Source organism: Agelaius tricolor, unplaced genomic scaffold, assembly GCF_023055355.1.
Source record: "Agelaius tricolor isolate 1412-34295 unplaced genomic scaffold, bAgeTri1.0.p SCAF_47, whole genome shotgun sequence".
Taxonomy (NCBI): Eukaryota; Metazoa; Chordata; class Aves; order Passeriformes; family Icteridae; genus Agelaius; species Agelaius tricolor.
Window position 1 is genome coordinate 1,103,366 of NW_027269307.1, and position 12,645 is coordinate 1,116,010.

The window sequence follows — 12,645 nt, forward strand, 5'->3', positions numbered from 1 at the left end:
ACAATACAGAGAGGAAAAAAAGAAGACACAAATGAAAAAATGGCCCAAACTAGGTCTTCATAACTTTGAGTTGTGCTTTTCTAGCCATTCCTGGCTTTCCTTTGGGAGTAAAAACTTGCATGTAAAAGGTCAAGTTTTTCATCAGTTGAGATCAATGGTAGGCTGTCCACTTACTCCAGCAAACAGTGAATCATGTCACAGATTTCCACAGCTGATAAGGGTGCAAAAATAGGTTTGCTCTCTCAGACTGCAGGAAATAGGAAATACCTTGGTCAAACCATCACCCTCTCAAAAAAAAAAAAAAAAAAAAGTAGAAAAGCAGACCAGAAAAGATGATTTTTTTGGGAAATAGTTACTATTTATCTATTTATCTTGGAGCAGAGATGAAGGAACCTGAAGTTAATTGTGGTAGGTCAGTACCAGCTGTGACATGATGTCATGAGTGGCACAATCTGTGCTCTACATGTGAGGAGCACGTTCCTCACAAGGCAGCCTGTTCATTGTGCTGCTGCTGCTGCTAATGAACCCAGGAGTGCTCTGTGACAGCAGAATTATGCCACAATTCTCTTTCTTTCTGCTTGCAGGAGAGAGGATAGCATTTCACACCAGGATTCATTTCAATCCTTAGCCTGGGATGATGTGAAGAACTGAAGGGATGTGCAGAACAGTTCTGAGGCAGGAAAACATCTAGCCCAATTTAAAGCAGGTATGTGTACATGCACAGACTTCCACCACACACTGGCATCTATATTCTTTAATATCGAGATTTATTTTCAACTCATAAATTTGGCCTACAGCCTAGCCACAGTCAATATTCACATCTTGAATCAAGAATTTGTGATAGCCAAAAAATAAACTTTATTTTTTAAAATTTTACTTCTAGTCAGGGCTGTATATGAAAATAACATTGCAAGCTGTAATTTCCGTTTAAAGTGCATCTGATACAGGACTACACATATGCCAAGCAACCAAATCATAATTTTATTCTTATGTTGATGTATTTAACTTTTGCCTGTGATGAGTCTGTGGATATTGTGGGAAGGACCCCTTCAGAAGCAGTAAAGTGTGGTTTCAATTTTTGTTTTGGTTTTGTGGTTTTCTTAGCCTAGAAAGAATTCAGGAGGAAAATACACAGTTCCTTTTCATAAATGCAAAAACATAACAATTACATAGCCAATTATTTAGTAAAGATTAGGCTTTAAAAAAAATCTTTTGTCATATAGTTTGTCAAAGGAGCTGTAAGATGAAATATGATCAAGAGCATTCATAATTTGAAACCTACTGAATGTTGAATGCTTTGATTTATAATTGATGCTTTAGATACATTATAAGTGTGAAAACTTCAGATAACTATGGTAGTTTACACACAGACATAAAGGATGGTGCACTAAAAGCTCTATTTTAATGGACCTGATCCTGTCAAAATATCATCAAGAAAGAAATAATGCTGCTAAATACTGAATTCTATTTCACTCTACTGATGAAATACTCTGAGAATAACAGAGCATCTTCACAAAGAAGCAGCTTCACATTTTTTTCCTAAAGAAGACTAGTTGTGTTTCATAATTAAACAATCAATACCATGCCTTAGAGGTCTGTGATAAAGTAGATTCCATTTTATAACTCAAGATACCCCTGCCAACTTGCTGACAATAACTCTTTAATGGGCATATGACAGAGAAATTTGGGGGTGAGTACAGTAAGAGTTTTGGTGTTTGTGCCAGTATTTCACTTTTTCTTGTATTTAGGCCATTAAAGCTGAAATATGCCTATCCTCAAATGGAACATGAGCAGCTCTGTCAGAGAGGCAGGTTAATAACTGAGAACAAACGGTACCAAGAGAGGATTGAGACTTTGATGAAATGGGGAAATGGGAGCACTGGTGCACCTATCAGGGGTCAGCTGGGAAGGAAAACCTCCCAGTAGCAAGGCATTGAAAAGATCTGAGGAGCTGTGCATCAAAATGCAGCAGATTCATCTGCACAATGTGTGTTCCAGAGAGAGAACTGCAGGCAGAACTAAAGCAGTTCAAGAGGCCAGCCTGGTCCTCACTGCTGAAAACTCCAAATCCAGTGCAGAGCACTAATTAGTAGTAGGCCTGGCATGGCATTCTGCAGTCTGTGTTTTTGAAGGTTTCCTCAAAACTTGTTATATTCAAAGGAGGGAAAAGCTTCAATAAAAAAATTAAAAAAAGCAAACAGCTTTTGATTTTTAGCTTAGTTTAAAACTCAGCCTTTTATAATGTTACTGAAAATGAAGAGCAGATTTCTAATAAAAGAGCTAATTTTTCTTAAAATTCTGGTGTCAGCAGAACACTTCATCCTCACAGACAGAAATGAATTAGTAGTTTGCAGATATTTATTCTAAGTTTCCAATAAATACTTGGCAAAAGTTCAATAATGTTCATTAAATACATAAATGGAAAAATTAAAAATAAAGATTTTTCCCTTGTGATTTATTATATAGTGTTTTTGAAAAGCAAAGTTGAAGAAAGAAGTCACTATCTGGCAGAAAAAGTACTACAGAAACGTTAATTAAATTGTATAGTCATAAGCAAGCCAGTGAGCAAGAAAAAAGCTCCCTGCTTAGAACTAGGAGCCATATTTATTCTGGCTGGATGCTTAAGGATGTGAAAAGATTCTTTTGGATATTAAAGCGAAATTTAAATAAAGCACACATGTAAGAGCCTAAATGAGAGATGAAGGACTCCAGGGGCTCTCCAAAATGCAGTTTATTGCATCCAAGATGTTACAGCACCCCAGGGTTGTGGGTGACAGAGCCTGTGCCCACAGCTGTCAGCTCCAGCTGCAGGCAGGCCTGGAGACCCTTTGGTTATGGTTACTGTGCATTATATACTTTTCTTTTGGTTACAGTGCATTATAAACTTTCTTTGCTGAGCATCTTCATACAGTAGAACCAATCTATACCTTAACTATTATCTATAGCCTATCATAACTACTGTAATTACCAGATTCATGTTACTGTTCTCCAATCACTACAAGTTAGTACATTACAGTTTAAGCTAGAAGTTGTTTTTCAGGTTTCTTGCATTGGAAAATTCTGGGACCTTTTTTCTACTTGCCACATTTGCTGCCTTGTTTGCCTGTGCTATCTTTGTGCTTGGTAAAAACATCTTGTTTGAGGTGGGTTTATCCTTTGCCCTAAGTCATAAAAACCCCTTCTAACTAACACACCCTTTGCCTCCTTGGTTATCCAGTAAGACTGGCTCAGCAATTGTTCTATATCAAAACTTGCTTTCATTTCTATTCCTTCTTCAGACTCTACATTTAAAAATCTTTCTGCTAAGCACACATATCTGTGAGACTTTGCCAAACTTTCATCCTTCCCAGCACACACAGAGCTGTATTGCTGGGCACTTTTCTTTTAGAGTTGACCAAATGAGGAAAACCAATTAGGAGGTCTTTCATAATTATGAAGCTGGAAACAAGCATAGGGAGGATTTTACAGACACATCTGTGGCACAATTACATTCTGGAGTGATTTCAGAAAAGGTGGGGTGGTGCACAGGGAGCTGTTGTCACTGTGACTTGTAGGAGCAGATTGGGAAACTCCTTGGACTGAGCTGGAGGTGCTTCAAATTCATGAGGCTTCTGAACTCTCAGCTGGGGTTAAAGCCAAAACCTTTTGCTTTTTTGCATGCCTGTTTCATTTTGCTTCACGTAACCCTGCATATTGGATGGTTTCTTCTGTGAGTCTAACACCTTGAATATTGAGCGGGCATATGAAAATTTTAGGTTTGTCTTCAAAAATGCAAAGCCCTACCCACACAAAATCCCTCTACCCAAACCACACATGAAGCAAACACAAAACCAAGGAAAAAAAAAAAAAACAGACCAAAACTTTGATTTCTGTAGCTCATGGCTGTGACAGTGTTCACAGGTGTTATTGGATGAGGGAAGAGATGAGGATCTGACTCCATGTTTCAGAAGGCTTGATTTATTATTTTATCATATATATTACATTAAAGCTATACTAAAAGAATAGAAGAAAGGATTTCATCAGAAGGCTAGCTAAAAATAGAATAAAAAAAGAATGATAACAAAGGTTTGTGGCTCAGCTCTCTGTCCGAGCCAGCTGGGCTGTGATTGGCCATTAATTAGAAACATTCAACATGGGCCAATCACAGATCCACCTGTTGCATTCCACAGCAGCAGATAATCAATGTTTACATTTTGTTCCTGAGGCCTCTCAGCTTCTCAGGAGGAAAAAATCCTAAGGAAAGGATTTTTCATAAAAGATGTCTGTGACACATGATAAAATTACAAATCTCTTTTGAAAGTCCACTCCTATCAGTGTAATGAGAGTCTATTTTTCAATACAACTGCAACACCCCTCAGCCCCAATTTGCTAAATTTAATGCAGCTTTTAAGTAGCACTGAACTTTAGGGAAAAAAACATAAAAGCAAACCAACCCCTCTCTTTATACTATACTTTAAAATGGTTATTTACTTTAAACTGTTATATTAAAAGCACTCCTCAGAAGAGTACTCATCTGTTTCTGGACACCTGGTTAACATTAAGAAGATTCTACCAGAATTTTGTTTGGGATTGCCGAGCTTACTCTGAGAATTTAATCAAACATTTGGCCAGCCTTACATGGGTAGTTCAGCAAGGCACACGAATGTTCCTCAGCAGGATTACGGCAGCTCTCTCTAAGAAGGTACACAGCTTTCTTTTTTACATCACAGGGTTTTGTAGCACTTTTTTAATAATAAACATTCCTCTTCTCTGAAGGTGTTGCTTTGTTCAGCTAGAGCTTTCAGATCAGGATCATTTCCTGGCAGTGATTGCCAGTGCTGTGGTTTTAATAAAAACAGTATCAGAGGATCGTGTTTCTGAAGCATATTTTGTAAAGTGAAATTATATAGGCATATTCTGCACAGGCTCTTGTTTTCTAAAACTTGACATTTGTAGAAGTTATTTGAATAGTTTGAAGGAGCTTACTGATCCATTCACAAGGACTTCTTGTCTCATCTAATGTGAGGGATATGCTTGACAAATCTGATGGGAAATAAAGAACTAGTAGGTTTTTGTTGGGGTTTTTTTTCTTTATTTTTTTGGTTTTATTTTGGTTTTTCCTGTGATGAACTGAGGGACTGAGTAGCATTGTTTTTGAACACCTGTAGCTCATTTTTGAACACCTGTTAGATAAGGAATGAAGGGGGTAAAAATTTTCTTTTACTTGTTTTTGCAAAACAACGTAAAATTTTTACACATAGAATTCATGGCAATATCGTCCACAATACTCCCAAAATTGCAGCCATGGACAAAGCTGGGAATTGGTGACAGAATATGCAGTGGCAGACTTCTCTTATGGTAGTGATGGCTTGCAAAATGAAGACTTGGGGGATATTTTGTTTGGCAGAACAAATTTGGTTTGTTTGTTTGCTTGGGGAGAGGTTTTATTTGTTTGTTTTTGGGGTTTTGTTATTTGGGGTTTTGTTATTTGGCTGATTTTTTTCTTGCTTTTTTTGTTTGTTTTCTTGGGGGGTTGTTTGTTTGTTTGTTTTATTTAGGGTTTTTTGTTTATTTTGGGTTTTTGTAAATAAGAAAAAAATTAGCTGCCTAACAACTTCCAAATAATTTTAATGCAGGTGGTGGGAAATGTTTAATTAACTGGCACATGCATTTTGTGTGGTTGCTAGAGCTTGTTTTCTCCTTTCTCCCTATCACCCAGGTACACATTGCAGAATGTTCTGTATAAATAACAAATAACAATTTTCAGTGAGGGATGGGGAGGAAGAAAGGAGAGAGAGGACCACATGTTTTGTAGGCATTCTGAATGTCTTGTAAAGTTGTCTGGTTTGGATTGAACTGTATTATTGCTGTGAAAATGGAAGGACACAAGGCCATAGGTGCAGAGCTGAATTGCGTGTGAGTGAAGAGATGTAGATGCATCCAACACCCTGACATAAAGCTGACACTTTATTCTTTATAAATACAAAGCAAAGTAGAGCTGATCAAGTATCACAAGTGACTCATAAAATGAAGTAAGAGCATAAAGGCATTTAAAAACATCTGTAGAAGTCTTTGGAAATTTTCTGTGAAATTTCACACTCTACTTGGTTTTGATTTTTTTGCAATTTTATTTGTTTCTGTAAAGAGAATAAAATTATATGTGCTTTTAACCATCTCAATTTAAATAAAGAGGTAAAATCCAGACTAGAGCTGATTTTGGTGTGGATAGTCATATTTAAAATATATACAACCAAGGTAAACTCACTGTTGTTTATTTTCATTTTGTAGTGTAACTTTATTGTTTCACTGTGTTACTTAAACTGTTCTTGCTTTCCTAAACTGGCATCATTCCTCCAAACTTGCTTTAGGCTTGGCTGTTTCTGATTATTCCTACCTTCCTCAAATATTCTCCATTTTTAAGAGATGCCACTAATGTTTGTTCCTTTACTTTCCAGGGAGTTGAAGGTATTTTCAGAAATTGTCTAGATAAAACCTAAATGTCAGCTTCTCTATGGCAGTTAAGTACCAAGTTCAGTGGGAGTTAAGTGACTTATAGAAGACAGAAATACCTTTGGAAATAGGGGCTTAAGTGCCTTTTCCTATCTCAAGATAGAAAAAGAGACAAAGGCTTCTATTATTTGTGCTTCATAAGCACAGATGCACTTTGAGTATAGTAATTGCAAGTCTACAGAGCCTGTCAGAATTTTGTTTGCATTTGTAGCACAAACCCCAAATATATCTCTTTCACAAATAATCATAGTCAATAAACCCCTGAATCATATGCATTCCAGGTGATTTCTGTTGGGATTGTGAGCTTGTGCTCGTGGGTGTAAATGTGGCTGGGGGCAGAAGGGATCTTTCCTACTCAACATTGGGTATTTGTGATAGAGCAGATCTTCAGGGCAATTGTAGGGTAACCACAGCAAGGAAGGCTTGGGCCAGCATGTAGCCATTTGCCTTTTTTCTTCCTCTAGCACCTTTTTGGAGGCCTTGTACTCTCTGTAGCAAAACAAAAAAACAAACCACAGATCCTTTATTTGTAGTGAAAGCTCTTCTGGCTCAAGTCAACCCCAGGTTGTCACAGTGCCTTAACCCAGCAGCACCTTGATCCCCGGTATGATGTTAAGCTTTCTCTCCTGAAAAAAAATTGCAGAGGTCTGATGTGGCACAAACCTGCACTGTTTGTACTTGGAGAGCCCTTGCAGTTGCAGAACAAATGGCAGAAATAGCACTGAGCATTGCTGGAGGCTGTCCTGCAGATTCCAGCAACACAGCATTTGGCTTTGACACCATTCCTCTCTAAATGGATGAAGTGACAACAAACATCTTCAAAGCAGTTTGCTTTAAGTTCACTCCTTTCTGGTGAGTTTTAGGAGAGTGCCAAGAGGGGATATAGCTATCCACCTCTTGGGATTAATATGTTATATCACATCTGTCTGCCTAATGCAGAGGAATCTCTGGTAATGTAAAGTGCCTGACACTTCAAAGGCAGCCAGAAATCACCCGTCGAGATATTTATAGAGTCCTTCTATAGGGAAATGTCTTAATGTCTCCAGATCAGTAACTGCCTTAGATCTGAAGCAGGACAAGTAATTCTGTTTTTATTATCCATTCCAGTGCCTCATTAGTCTTTTTCTTTTTTTTTTTTTTTTTCTCTGATTGGTCACATGAAATGTGCAGGAAGGCACTACTTGTAGGTAGTTGACTCAGTGCCACATGTCAGAGAAAAGTGTAAGAGAAGGAGAGAGACAAGCAGGGGGGAGAGGAAAGCATATCCCCCACAGGGCAGGAGCAGGATGTCTCTGCCTGGCCTCAGCACAGAGCTCCTTGAAGCTCAGTTTTGTCACTGAGCAGTGCCTGAGTGCAATCAGGGATTCTGGCATGCTGCTTTTCCAAACATATCCAGGTGGGAACAGAGTCATGCACTGCCAGGCAGGGTTGAGTGATTGACATATTCAAAGCCCGGAGTACTCTGCTCCATGCTGGGGGAATGTTTTGGAAGTAGGAGCCATTCACAGGGTTCTATCTTGTCAAACTGCTTCAGAGAACAGGGAGACTGTGTAAAGACAAAACTGGGGGTTTGACTCTGGAATGGTCTATGCAGCACAAGGTGTGCTGGTATCAGATGGGACTCCCTTTTTCTCAGTAGAGAGGGGAGACTTTGCTCAGGAACTAGTGGGTCTCACTGGTGTGGGAATCCACAAAATCAGAGGGTTTTGGGAAAGCTGCAAAAGGCAGGCCTCAGAGACAGCAGAACTGTGATTAGAGCTAAGCAGCAGCCATGAGATAGGTGAGCAGAAAAATTATTTAAAATGTAGAAAAGCAAGGACAAATAGAACAAGTGTATTAACACTTGTCTAGAATAACTCTCTAAGCTACAGAAAAGTACATCTAGCCAGATATTAGGAAGGTTGAAGCTTAATAATGGAGCTCTGTGCATTGTGTTTTCAGGCTTACAAGCAGGTATTGTATTCGAAATAAGCAAGCATTGTTTAACCAAAGGTACCTGTGCTTATGGTGATTGGATAGAACTACTGTCAATGTGCTTTTGCTTGGTGTGATTGGGCAAAAAACTTATAAAGTAAGTTGTAACATTAAGTTCTGTGTCTGCTGCCTGGGATGTGAGCTGGTGGCATCTTCCCATTGTCATAACCATGTAATGAGACTGATGCTGGAAAATAAAACAGCTCAAGGCACGTTCCACAGCAGTCCTGTCCCATTTGTGATTTGTACACAGACCCCGGCCGGTGTCAACTGGCACAGCTTTAAACTGGATGTGAAGAGGAAGCAGGACAGCATCAGGCTTGTCCCTGGCAAGCTGTACAATGAGAGTGTCTTGGTTTAAGACAATTTATGGGGCAGACACTGCAGTGTGAGTTACCTCCTCTTTTAGCTTTAACCACTAGCCTTCACCATTAAGGAGAGATGTATGTGAGAATATATAAGTAAAAAAAAAAATTACTAAAAACACCCAAAACAACCAGCAACCTTGTGGTCCTATGGAGATGATCCAGGGAGACTCCTGAGATAATAAGCAGCAGGGAAACACCAGGGGATTATCTCAGAGGAATTAAGGGATGTTCCTGTAGGAAGGTGACACAGCCAACAGCCCAGCTGAGGTTTTATGCTGGGCATTTTACACCAATGCACACAGCATGGGCAGCAAACAAAAAATACTAAAAGACACAGTGCTACTGGAAAGCTACAATTGCCATTCCTGAAATTTGGTGAGATGGCTGGAGTGTGACTATCAATGGCTACAGGCAGTTCAGAAGAGACAGGGGAGGAAGGAGAGGCAGAGGACTTGGTCTCCACATCAAGAGGGCACCGAGATGCAGTGTGGAGAGTTGTCTCTGAAATATAGCCATGAGGAGGTCAAAAGCCTGTGGTAGGAACCAGAGAGCCCAGCAACAAAGAGAACCTTGTGGCTGACTACAGGCCCCTGACAAAGGGAGGTGTTTGACCAAGGCCTCTTGCTCCAGCTGCAGGAAATATTGTGCTTGCAGGCTCTTGTCCTGCTGGGAGACTTCAACCACCTTAACATCTGCTGGAAGTTGCAGAGTGAGCTGTAGGCAATCCAGGAGACTCCTGGAACACATTCATGTTTTCTGGAAAATATGTGGAACATATTTTCTGGAAAAATGTCACAACTCCTGGTTGTCGCATTCATATTTTCTGGAAAAATCCCTTCACCCAGGATTTTTCTCCTGGGAAGCTGAGAAGCCTCAGAGAAAAGGGAAAACAATAATAATCTGATCTGCTTCTCCTCTGTTTTGCTGCTTTTGAATGTGTTTGGAGATTGTTTACCCACAGGTGATTGTTTCATTGGATTTCTGGTGAGGATGTTTTACTCTTTGGCCAATCAGGGCCAAGCTGTGTTGGGGCTCTGGAGAGAGTCACGAGTTTTCATTATTATCTTTTTAAAATTCTTTATTCAGCCTTTCTGTATTCTGTATTAGCCTTTCTCTATTTTTTAGTATAGTTTAGTACAGTATTCTTTAATATAATATAGTATCATAAAATAATAAATCAGCCTTCTGAGAAGATGGAGTCAGATTCATCATTCCTTCCTGCCATGGGGCACCCCACAAATACAACAGAGCAAGAAACTGGTCAAGGAATGTGAAACATTGGCATGGCCCAGTTTTGGGGGCTTCAGTTTGACAGGCTGGTCAAACTGAAGGGGAAGGAGAAAATTATGAATAAAGAGTTGAAGCTGGCATAGGTGACCTGGGGAGAGTATAGAGATGAAGTACAGGACAGGGAGGGGGTGAGGAGAGCCAGGACAAAGGTGGAACTGACCCTGGCAAGACACACCCCATTAAGGCCAGGCTAGAGGTCATTTCCAGCACTGGTTTCTCTGCCTCATTGCACAGTTTGCTGTGATTTTAGATGAGACCAACAGGCAAGCAAGGTGGGAGTCTGATTAGTTAGGGATTAAGCTGCATGTCAATCATCAATCTAACATGACAGGTCAACAGCACCCCTAAAACTGGTTGAATTTTACACATAGTGCCTTGTGTTTCCCTCTGACAGTGATGCAGCATGGTCTCTGTGCAGCTGTGAGAAATCTCTTACTTTGGAGCTGTGCCAGTCCTGCTGCTGCACAGTTTTGGGGAATTAAAGTCCACGTGCATCCCTCTATCCAGATGTCCTTTTGCTTTACTTACATCGAAAATGTAGGAGATGCAATAAAAGTTTATCTCCCTGCTGATGAAGATTTAGCGCAATATCAACATTTATTCTAGCAATTCAGTGCTCGGTGGGCATTTTAAATTATCTTTGCAAAAAGATGATGCTGAGATTGCCATGCCTGGAAAAACTGAGGATAATTCTGGATTTGTGTTTGTACCAATTCAGAATGATGTTCTAGCAGTTGTGCAGTGTAGTGCAGCTGTATTTTGTTTGAGGGTGTGCACATATCCATGTTATTACTGCAGATCTCTCTTCTCATTTTCTTTTGCACTACCACCAGAAATTGGTACTGTGATATCACCTGTAAGAAGCGTACCTTGGGCTGCAGGGTTTTTTTTAATTGAATCATGCTACTTTCACAGTCTACAATTTGCCCTTAGTCTAAAGGTTGTTTATAGTCCACCTTGGACCCTTCTTTTTGTCTTGTCTGTTTTGGTCCAAGAAAAAAACAACTTAATGATTTTTTTTTTCTCTTCTGTATATGAATATAATTTTATATTTATGTACATATATATGTATTTTCTAAAAAAAAAAAAAAAAAAAGAAAACCTTTTTAGTTTGTTGAAGTAATTTTTAATTTTAACTTTGTTGTTCTCCCCAAAATTGCACTTTCAAATACTATATTTTCAAATCTGGTTTTGCTAATGCAAAAAAATTTCTTTTTTCTTTATTTGTTTGTTTTTTTGTTTTTAGGAGAAGACACAAATAATTACAACTTAGGAAAACTTAGAACAAAAACAGAGTCTTCCCACCAATGAACTCCCAACTTGGTGCTTGGGCTGTAGTTCATGTGAAGGAGAAGCAGCTTTGATTCTCTTACTCACAGGCCAGTGCATAGCAACATTCAGACAAAATCTCTGTCTGTGAGAGGTGAGGAGTGCTGAACCTTTATTTTGGTATTCAGTTGTTGTGGATTACATTGTCTTCTTTAAGGAAAAAGGCTTGTGAGCTTTTTTTTCATCTTTGCCTGCTGAACTTTTAGCTTTTGGTCTCAATTACTTGTAAGCTTGCATGGATTCTGTAAGCTTACATCATTGATGCCTTTCATTAATTTGTCTTTCAATGAATTTAGCTGCCCTGTTGTCTCATCTTATGGTCTCATCATGGTCTTTTACCATGTTTTATGGCTGAGATGAAAGCATCACATTGAAGATAACTCTTATTTGAGGAGTGTCATCATTAATCCATTTTCCTTTTTAGCTTTTTTTGCCTAAAACCTGCAATTAGACATCCTTGTTAAGGAAAAAAAAAAAAAGGTATGTATTTGTAAAAAGAGAGCTCCAAAATTAAATTTATCTTTTTGTGATCCACTTTGTCACTTTGAAATAAATTTTTTGGGCTTCTCCAATCCAAATTTTTCCTGATGAATTAGTTGCTGTCATCTTTGTATTCTTGGAAAGAACCTGGGTTTCCAATTTGGTGGCTCATGGATGTCTGATTGAGCAGTGGTGTTGTGCAGGATCTTACAGAGCATAATTTCTGGCAGCCTTGGACACTAATGTCTTGCCATACTAAATTGTGGGGTTACCGTCAGCTAAAGCAGTGAGTTAGGAAAAGCATGGTTGAAACCAGAAATTAATATTTCTATATAATTAAAAATAAATTATATAATGTATAAATACATATTATATATATATAAATATATTATATATATTATATAATTCATATAATGTATATAATGTATATATTATATAATGTATATAATATATTTATTATATATAATGTATATAATATATTATATATTTAATTATATAATAATATTATATAATTATATAATATAAATTTATATATTATATAAAATATAATAATTTATAAATTAATACTTCTATACACTGGAGCTGCTTCATCCAAACTAAAAAATGGTATTGCATTTTAACCTCCTTTAATGCCTTAGCTATCTGTGGTTAATTTATAAGTAGTTCATTGGGACACAGGTTGTATGCTGAGATGACTAGACAAAACACTGACACT

At 38.3% G+C, this 12,645-nt stretch overlaps 1 long non-coding RNA gene across 1 annotated transcript in view; it reads left to right on the plus strand.

Moving 5' to 3' along the window:
• The window catches only part of LOC139604227 (uncharacterized), a 33,487-nt gene extending 21,825 nt beyond the window's left edge, over positions 1-11,662 (plus strand). Inside the window, exons 2-3 of the long non-coding RNA XR_011683924.1 lie at positions 585-706; positions 11,368-11,662. This is a non-coding gene — a long non-coding RNA (uncharacterized lncRNA). The remainder of the gene's footprint in view (positions 1-584; positions 707-11,367) is intronic.
• The last annotated feature ends 983 nt before the right edge of the window (positions 11,663-12,645 follow it).